The sequence below is a fragment of the Solanum tuberosum genome, unplaced genomic scaffold (genome assembly GCF_000226075.1).
Source record: "Solanum tuberosum cultivar DM 1-3 516 R44 unplaced genomic scaffold, SolTub_3.0 scf00039, whole genome shotgun sequence".
NCBI classification, from domain to species: domain Eukaryota; kingdom Viridiplantae; phylum Streptophyta; class Magnoliopsida; order Solanales; family Solanaceae; genus Solanum; species Solanum tuberosum.
This window is the reverse complement of record NW_006238968.1, coordinates 1,412,057-1,422,590: the sequence shown is the minus strand read 5'-3', so window position 1 is coordinate 1,422,590 and position 10,534 is coordinate 1,412,057. Positions and strand designations below refer to the sequence as shown.

The window sequence follows — 10,534 nt, the reverse complement described above, 5'->3', positions numbered from 1 at the left end:
CTATCTTAAAAATATGACTGATATCTGAAATAGCAATAAATATTTCTGAATAATCATAATTTATAAAGCATAGCTTCCTCATTTATTGAGGAAACTACTGAGATACACTATCATTCATTTTAAATAATGTTGGTAGGAAACATTGTCAAGCTTGGTAAAAATATATTGTGAATGGTTATTGTATATATTACTATGCATTCATACAAAGCCAAGCAAATCATCAATGTAATTTTCCAAATCAACCACAATAAATTAAGTCACAAATTTTATTTGGCAAAATCAGTAGTTGATATTTTTATTGCGTCTCCTCCATCCAATAAATCAATATCCTCACAAGAAGAAAAAAAACCCACATAAGAACAGAGCAGAGCAACAAATAGAAATGTTGACATGGGTAATATATTAATGAAGAGTTTTCTATGATTGCATTGTTTTTGTTTGTTCAGTAAAAGTACATTTAATAGTGAGACTCAAAACTGCTATTGCTGACTTTGGTCCCCTCATTCCCTTTTCCGGCCGATACATTAAAAATCCCTTTTTTGCTCTTTCAATCTCTGTTTTCTTTTCATTCTAAAAAAAAAGAACAATAAAGCTTGTATACTAATGCTCTTATACGCTTCTTTATAAGGTTTTGTTATCTCTTTTTAGTACCTTGTGAGGTTACATTTTTATAATTTGGCAATTGATCTAATGTGAAGAATGACTTGTATGCAGACTCAGTGTTACCACTTGTTGTTGATCTTTCGATGCGTGTTATAAAGGAACATTTTTTTAATGGAACATCTACTTTAACTTTTAAATCTAGAGATAAGAGAAGACCTAACTTTTTGTTCAATTGCAAGAGAACAATAACAATAACATAAAAGGAATATGTTTTAACCATTTTCTACCGGATGTAGTATGATTCAGATCAACCACAAAGAGAGCACAATAAAGTGTAGTACAAATATATGCCACCAACATTATTAGGTTAAAATCTTGATTACAAAAGTAAATGATTTCTCAGAATTCCTCATTACATGAAATTTATCCACTTCACAATGCTCCTAAGTTTCAGTATCAATTTCTTGCCGATACACGACTTTTGCTTGGAATGTCTCACCAGCATTCTCAAAAAGTAGAACTCAAAAATAAGCTACATTAATGACATCATTTGGCATCCCCATAACATCAAGACCATAGTTTATTCAGATGTGCATTCGATCTTAAAATTACAAAAGTCTAACATCATCAATTATGACAAAAGCTTCTGCCTCCTATACATTTCCTTTTCCTGTGCCCCATCCCACTATGTAGGGAACTGCTGATTATTATCATTTTGAAATTCATTTCAACCTTTATACCTTGCTTTTAAGGGCAAAATGAAGATGAACAACACTAAAACGTGAAAATCAGAAAAGGCCTCATGTTGTATGTTACTATATATAACAAAGCAAGATAATGGAATGACAATAACTCTGCTTACTTTGGAAGACTTCATAGCAGTTGGATGGAGCTTAGCATAAAATACACAACAAAACACATTGCAACAATATGATTCATTGCGTTTATTTTATATAGAAGAAAGAGAGCTCGAACTTGGTTTCTATAGTGAACCTGTAAAGCACTTAAATATGATAAAAATACAATCAAAATTCTTGATGCAACAATTGAGTGAGCTATAAGCGAGATGAATATTTGGGCAAGGTTTATTGTTTTTTACCAAAACAAACTTAACAGATGAATTATCTCTGCTAAATCAAGAGAGAACCAAGGGTGATATCTTTTTAGGTTTATATTGATGGTGTTGTCCAGAAAGTTGAGGCATTAATCGAGATAAAGGAAAACATTCATCTATTTTCATCTTCTAGGTTGAAGGACTTTAACATAATACATGACCATGACCAGAAGTGCACCTCGATGGAATACTTTCATTTCATAATCATACGGTTAAACTATATGGTGTTTGTCATCAAAATGTCAAAAGAAAAGGATAAATTGAAAAATGTAGTCTAATTCATTGAAGATATCCTCAGAAGTTTTGAAGGGTATGTTGGGTGCCATATGATGAACCATCGTAAAAGTACTCACAAGAATTGAAATCATAGAGCCACCTAAATCAGAATTCAAAATAGACATACAAATCAAGAAGTTGTTTTAAAAAAGCCATCGAAATTATAAAATATGGTTATTTTCGGAGCAAAACGATTAGTTGTAATGGCATACCTGTAAACTACAGACATCCAAGGTCTAATAGGGCTGTAGCCTAATAAAACTGCCTTCCTCAGAGCAGGGACTGAATCAAATGTCTTCGTGCAACCTGGAATAGAGAAAAATGTGAAAGTTATAGTTTTTATATATAGATGTAAAAATGAGTATAAAATACAACAATCTAATTTCTACTATACGTTTTTCTAAGGGTGAAAGTGATATCGGAACTGCAACAACTTGTACAACATTTTTCTTTCGAGAGTAAATTAAGCAGGAACAGATTGTACAGGAAGTTGGTAAGACACAATGCAAAATCCATTCAAAACATCAAAGAGATTACCATCCCCATGGTTCATACTATTTACCACTGTTAAACAATATAAGAATGGAAAATTTGGTTAGAATTTTGCTACTTAATGAAAATGAATGGAGGTTCAAATCAAAGAGACAAAAATTATCTTGGAGACGTGATGTTTCTAGGGTGAGACATTAGTATTCTTACAAAAGTAAAAATGTCTATCATTTTGGTGCGTTTTCCATATAGACCAACATTCAAGCAAAGAAACTTAAAGACTTCGTAGACTATAGTGGTATGGTAATTATAAAATAAAAATATAACACTCTTATGCCGACTTCTATAGTTGACACTATTTATTTCAAAATGGAGCAAGAAACAATAGAATTGGCTAATGTATTCAAATACATATATATATATTCTACAACATTGAAGAGAAGACCTAACAAAAGAGAGAGCTTAGCTCTTCAAAGCCAATGTCTCAATTTCCTGCAATGAAAAAAAGGGGAGCAGGATTTTGCTCTACACAACCTAACATGCCTCCAACACCAATGATCTACGCGTAAAATGCATGCTAGATCTCAGTTGTGAGGCCACAAAACCTCTACGGATAGTTATATTCTCACGATATACATGCCATACTTTCAAAATACTCTTTAACAATACCTCCAGCTCATTAGCCTTCTACTATGACACTATAATATTACACATTAGTTGTTTTGAAGCATAATAGTTGTATTCCTTAGGACCATACATTTATGTTATCACATCAAAAACAAAAACGATACACAATTCTTAAGAATTATTCCTTATTCTCACAATAAGATCAGCTACTAAATTTTAAAAATAAATCCAAAAATAAGTTCCATAAACTGTACCTGCAGAACCATATGTTTGAATACTGAGCATCCAAATAACAATTCAACATTATGTTATTTTAAGTCAAAATTGCACAAAGTGTGTGATAAATGCACATAAATAAAATGTAACGAACTTGTTTAGCCTTACACATAGACTAATAGTTTAGGGAAACCTAAGAAAATGGTCTAGGGGAAGAATGTTAAGAGCAAGAATTTAATAAATAAATGACATTTCCTATTTGTTCTTTTAACTCTCGATTGTTGCACCTTCTGTCGGTTCTGTTTAGTTATAAGCGAAGTATCAACCACATTAAAAGAGTCGAGCAGATTCCACAATTGTACAAAGTCTCTATTCTTTGGCTTTGTGTAAGTAAACCGTCCAGTTCCCTTAGGGATTTAAGGAGTAAAACGACAAAAAGAATGGTGGTGGTTATTGCATAAGTTTTTACAAAAGAAAATAATTATAGGATAGATACATAAATTGTGAAATATATCTATTGTTATACATGATATCTTAAGTTAAGAAATTTTCTTTATAATTCAATACCCAATTATTTCTTTAAGAGTGAATGCAGATGACTGTCAAAATTGAGAATTTTCAACATTAAAGATAAATTTTGGAAACGGAAGTTTAAAATTTAGTAGTAGTACCAGTAGCGATTGTTGGAGAAGAGGCAAAGAAGTTTGCCATTGACCGGCGAGGGAGTAGTAGGGATAGTCGACGGTTAAGATAAGTTGCCCTCTATTTCAATTTTTTTGTTTGATTTTAATTTGACACAGTTTTAAAGAGTAAAAAAGAATTTCGAATCTTATGGTCTTAAATTAAAGATAGGTAGAATATATGAAATATCTTTTAATCTTGTTGATCTTAAACACATCACGTGAAAAATTGATAATAAAGAGCTGTCAAAAAGGAGATTTTTTTTTTGAAACGGATTAAAAAGGAAAGTAAAACAAATAAATGAAATGGAGGGAGTAATAAAATCTCTTATTAACATTCCAATCCATATTGTGATATTGAACTCTACCTACATATCATTGTCCACAAAACAAACTAATGAATCGTAAATATCAATCATGAGCCATGTGAGCTCTAAATTACTTGAGAAAATAACAAAGGAAAATACTCTATGATAAACAGTGTACAACTCATCTGAGAAGAACAATTAGGTTATCAGATGTACATTAGTCTACAACTTAAATTGCAAGTTCACAGATTAACAAAAGTTATATCAGATTATTAGTTGAATTTTTTTTACACAAACATAGATGAGTAGATTTGAACAAAACACCACTTCGAGTTTCATGCATGTAAAATTAATTTGTGTATTGAAATTTACCAATTCTTTTGCAGAATAATACCAAATGTATAATAGAGGCATGATAAATAAAGATATCACTCAAGCAGAAAAATTTTAATACCTCAATTTGTTGTTGTAAAAATATTTTATGGGCCTCAAGTTGAGTATTGTTCGTTCAATGCTCGTTCCCCATCTAAGAGCACATTGATATAATTGCCCACTGAACTAAAGGATGTAGGAATTGGAGCATATCCAAGAGACCTGCAAGATACCTGATTTCCTTTCATGGCCATATTTCTCTCAATAGTCAAGAGAATAAAGTAGTGGATGTTGTAGAAATATCATTCCAAACCTAAACTACGATTTTCGTGCGGCAGAACATTTATAAGGAGATAAGAGTACATGAATATAACCAGTTAAGTGGTAAATTTCTATCATATCAATAGTGCATATCCAATCTGACAGAGAAAGGACTAACTTGAGCTCTCTGTTACCTTTAATTATTAAAGAACCATCTAGAGAATCTCATTAAACAATAGATGAATGTGAACAGAGCAACAAAGAAAAACACCTCTGGAAAAACTAAAAGAACATGAACAGAACAAAAACACTCAATTTCTATAATTTAGCAGTTTGACATGGACTCATGGAGTGTGTGCCTTTTTAAGCCACAAAGGTAATAGGTCGCAAACTGAAACAAAATGAATGGCTAATTTACTTTAACCCCATTCAGATTACAGAAATATGATTGCTTGAACAATTTGCCCTTTAAATGAACATATATTTACAATATTGCCAATGGTCGTCCTCCACTTCGCATTTTCTATATAATAGAACTATTTTCTTGAATAGAAATAACATACATGATATACTGATATCAAGAATCTGAATAACATGAGATGACAAAGAGAAAGCACTTACTCAATGCAGCATCATCATGGTCATTTAAGGTTTTCTTCAGGGAGTTTGTGAAGTGATACTAAAGTTTCTCAAAACCGGTGCAATATGAATCCTACAAGTTTTTAATCAAGTGCCCATTCAGAGGTGTATCCATTTCAATGGTTAAACCATCTCATTTTCTTTGATATACCTAAAACATAAATTCATAAATTCCAACAATATGTGATATAGAAACTGTACACAACCAAACCACAAAAGATTGAGGAAGAAAAATAAAGAAGATGGAGAAACTGGGCAAAGAGAAAAACAGAGAAAAAAAATGGAGAAACTGGGCAAAGAGAAAAACAGAGAGAAAAGGAATGACATATCTGAATGTCTTTCTTCAATTTCCTTTTGTATTTTTGAATCAGTCTTGGATTGCCTTGTTTTCATTCTAGATTAGGATCAGTGCTCGTTCTGCTGCTCTAAAAATACTTATTTATTTCATACTTCTTCTCCCTGTATGCATGCAAACATGTGTCAATGAGTACAAAGTTGTAATCCTTAGTAATATTATGTAAAAAGCTTGAGTGATTGCAGAGAACAAGTTAATTAATTTGATGGTGGCCATTTATCTTTCATTGGTAATTTCATCAAACACATTGGTTGCATCAATATTCAAGGCAATTTCCTTGTTACTATTTCTTTTTATTTCGGTACGTTAGCAGTTAGGGTACTCACAGAGAATTTTCAAAGAGACATACATCTTATATTAACAAATTATATAAGTAAAGAAGTGATCGTCTGATTGAGTTCGAAAAAAAAATGAAGGAAAAGGAAAGCTAACTATCAAAATCAAAATCAAATATCCTCAATGAAGTTCTTTTCTTAACCCAAAATTTCAATTTTAGTTTTTTCTTTAACAGAGTGTCTTTGTAGACAGAATTGCCATCATAGTACATCACAAACTAAGGAAATTCGAGAAGAAGATGGGAAAAAAAGAAGAAGACATGAATAAAACTATACCTTGAATGGTAAGAAATTATTGAAAGTTTTGAAAATCTTCTGATCTAGATCATCCGTGTTGAATGGGAGTTGTACCTTAAGAGTGGCTTGATAAAATCAATGTATATGCTTATTCTAGAGAAGTCTTGTTGATGATGAAAGGAGTAATAGATATTTTCTAATTTGTGGATATGAGGCAAACCACGTAATTAAAAAAGGACAAAATATCTTGAATGAAAAGAATGGCCACCTCGTGGTTTGCTTGAACAATTTGCCCTTTAAATGAACATATATTTACAATATTGCCAGTGGTCGTCCATGGTTATTAAGTATCCTTTCAGGTTTATGCTCCAAGAATTTGATTTCTATTCTGCCATAGCATACATTAACAATGCATGTTGTCATTGACATTTCTGTAAGTTCACCATACTATCAAGTATTAACTCAACTCTTTTAAAAGTTCCCTTGAATTCAAGCCCTATATCAGGCAATAAGAAAACAACTTACAACTCATTCAGCTATCTAACCTATGTCAAGATACCAGACGATGTGAATTAGAAACTAAGAACCAACGCCTTGCCTAAACTTCCAGGAAAAACACTACACTCTTTTCTAGCTAAAATGAAAAATATTAGTGCTAAACTCTTCCTTGATATACAATTTTTTCACCAACAATGAACTTCCTCATATTTGTAGCATGAGAAGAAAGAAGCATTCATTGTGCTTGTATATTCATATGCAGAATGCTTATATAAATAGCAATTATACGTTGGGGTTGGAAGAGCCACCCTCGACAATGTAAGTGGGTGGAGAGAGAGAACTAACGACTAAATTCAAGAAAATCTAAAGATCATTTTATGTCGTACGATTTATCTATCTAGCCCAACCACTTACCTCCCAACCCCCATACCCACCACCACAAACTACAGTCATTAAACCGGTATGTTATCTGTATATCGTAGTTGATAGCAAACCATAGACTTTGCTAGAACATAAAGGCTACTGAAGACCAGAAAGAGATAAATTGCTAATCTAATCTACCCTCAGAAGAAATGGTTTCTATCACCCCTTTGCCCTCACCTCAAAAAGGGGACGGGCAAAGAGGGGGAGAAATTTTGAGAGAATAAACATGCTAACTCATCTCGTAAAACACAAAAATAAGTGTATCATAATAACACTTCAACAACACTTCAACGGAGCATAATATACAATAGGATATGATATATTCAGTTCACATGACCAGTCTTACATCCTTAAGCCTTGGCGAAAATAACTTGACAGGGAATATTCCTTCTGAGATTGGTTCCATTAACATGTTAAGACTATCTACATATGATTTTTGTATAGGTTCACTCACATTATTGGAAGAATACTATTGAAGATTAAATACTCTTTCCTGTAGAAAAATGTGATGCCCAAACTCCAATGTCTGCTAATATCTTTATTGAGGCAGTTATGTTTGTAAAGAGAATAAAGAGAGCGATTAACAAAGGTTGACGAATAAAATTGGAAGACGTAAGAAAACAAAAATAAATTTGAAGCAAAATTTTTGAATGGAAAGCATACCTGGAGTCACAGGGATGAAGAGAAGAGGAAGAGAAAATTGTTGTTTGCCGTCGTCCGTTGAGTTCTACAAGTTATTGGCGTTTCTTTATTTGTTCTCTTATGAGAAGAAAGAGAAATCGATACTTCTAGAAAGAAATCGATACTTCCAGAGTCCACTTTAATCTCATGACGTAATTACCTTTTTGCCCTTATATAAAGTCAAATTTGCTGAAGTGCCACTGGTCAGGAGTAACAGGTTTTTTCTAATTTGTGGATATGAGGCAGCCACGTGGTATATGCTTGAACAATTTACCCTTTAAATGAACATATATTTACAATTTTGCCACTGGTCGTCCTCCACTTCACATTTCTATATAATAGAAATAGAAATATAATATATATATAGTAATAAATAGAACAAGATAGATATATGAGCCTCGTAATTTAAGGCCCGTAATACGGGCCCAATATAATTTCACATACTTTATTAGAAAATTACAAAATTTACAATTTAAGATATCATAATCCCCTCTCGGATACATCCTTATTCCCTATCGGATACATTTATCCTCTCTCGGATACATACCTATCTCCTCTCGGATACATCCCTCCCATAGAGTAATATATCATTTGCAATGTATCGGAAAATCAAGGAATGTATTCGAAAACAATGAAAAATTTGAGATTTTTGTAATTGAGAAAACTTTCGGAATAGGATTTAATTAGCCTCCAAAGATATGAGATTTTTGTACTTTATACTATTTTTTTTCTTCAGTAAACAACTTCAATATATCACTTAATAATCTATTTCAAATGTTCATGCGACATAAATGCGTCGTTTACAACCCAAATTGAGAAAGTTGAATTCTGAAAAATTCTATGCAGCAAGGAAATAGAGAATTGTGTTAGATTATGAGTTAAAGCATATCGTGTTCGAGGAATATATAAAATGTTGATGTCTTTGAAAAAGTTCATCGGTCTACATATATTTCACAAGTGGTATCTATTTTTCACTATGTTATTATCTTCTTTTTTTTGTAATATTTGCACCATAAGCTTTGCATATGATAAAATACTAATCATTGATCAACCAATTCGTAAAGATCAATTCAAAGTCTTTCAAATCTCTATTGGTTCAACTTTAGTATACTGTGTTTGTAGTTTGCTTTGTCTATGAATTTTGTGATACATTTTATTATTGTCTTCGATAAATAGAAATACTTCTATTTATTTTGATTTTAATATTGAAAGTACTAATCAAAATTGATTTTCTAACTCCACAACAATAAAAACAAGCATGAAAGTAACTTTATTTCTATATACAATAACAATTATCGTAATGTTATATTCTAAATATTGAAATTATTTATTAAAAAATTATTTTTAACTCCACACCAATAAAAATAATCATGAAAGAAATTTTTTTCTATATTGAATAACAATTATCATAATGTTATATTCTAAATTACATTAATAAATTTTTTGATACTACACTCTTAATATCATGCCGTAAAAGAAAACTTTAAATCTTACCCCCAACAAAATAATCAATATACTTGTTTTTCTTTTTCAGGTTGTTTTTCCCTAATTTATTTATTTATTTAGTTTTTTTGTTCCTCTATATTTCTCAACAAAGTCATTTCTATTGACATGTATGGATTTTAAAAGTAAAGACATGTATGGATTTTTCTAGATTTTCATTTTGGTCATTAATTATACAATTATTATTTCGCCCTTAAATAATATTAAAATTACTAAAATGCCAATTGTTTAATAGATATTTTTGGTTTAATGAAAATTTCACACTACAAAAATAAAATAAAAAAATCTATAGAAAATGTGATTGAAAATGTGGGTCCATAAATGTCACATCATTAGGATACACATGACATTTAATAAAAGATATTTGGTTGTATTGTCATTATAAATCTATTACTACTTTTTTGATGTCATAACATAAAAACAAATATTCTAGAATATTTATGAAATGACAAATTTGCCTTTGGTCGTCCTGGTCGTCTTCACTCTTCTATATAATATATATATATATATATTGTATTGGTATCATTAATGTTTTTTGTTCAAAAATTACTCATTAGTCAATGATAACTATAAAAATGTCATGCATCGTATAAAACGGGGTGGATGAAATGGAGACTCATATTTAGTGTTTTGTATGACAAGAATATGTCACCAAACTGACTTAAAGATAAATTCTACAAAGTAGTGGTTAGAGCAATTATACTCTATGCGTCAAAGTGTTGGCCGGTCAAAAATTTTCATACTCAAGAGATGATAGTAGCAAATTAAAGATGAGAATGTTGAGATAGATTTATAGACATACCATGTGAGATAAGATTAGGAAAAACAAATATTCAACATAAGGTAGGAGTGGCCTCCTTATAGGTTAAGATGCGAGAAGTGGGACATAGATGATTCGGATAAATTAAAAGAAGATG

General features: G+C 31.1%; 1 long non-coding RNA gene across 5 annotated transcripts; it reads right to left on the bottom strand.

The window, feature by feature from the left end:
- Positions 1–1,313: 1,313 nt before the first annotated feature.
- Positions 1,314–6,638, bottom strand: LOC107059838 (uncharacterized). 5 transcript variants are annotated; one of them, XR_001472978.1, is made up of 4 exons: positions 6,552–6,638; positions 4,768–4,918; positions 2,206–2,299; positions 1,314–1,596 (listed from the first exon to the last, which is right to left on the bottom strand). It is a non-coding gene; the product is annotated as an uncharacterized lncRNA (long non-coding RNA). The 5 variants fall into 5 exon arrangements; XR_001472979.1 differs by having other exon boundaries at positions 4,768–4,907; XR_001472975.1 differs by lacking the exon at positions 6,552–6,638 and adding an exon at positions 5,568–5,731.
- Positions 6,639–10,534: the final 3,896 nt, after the last annotated feature.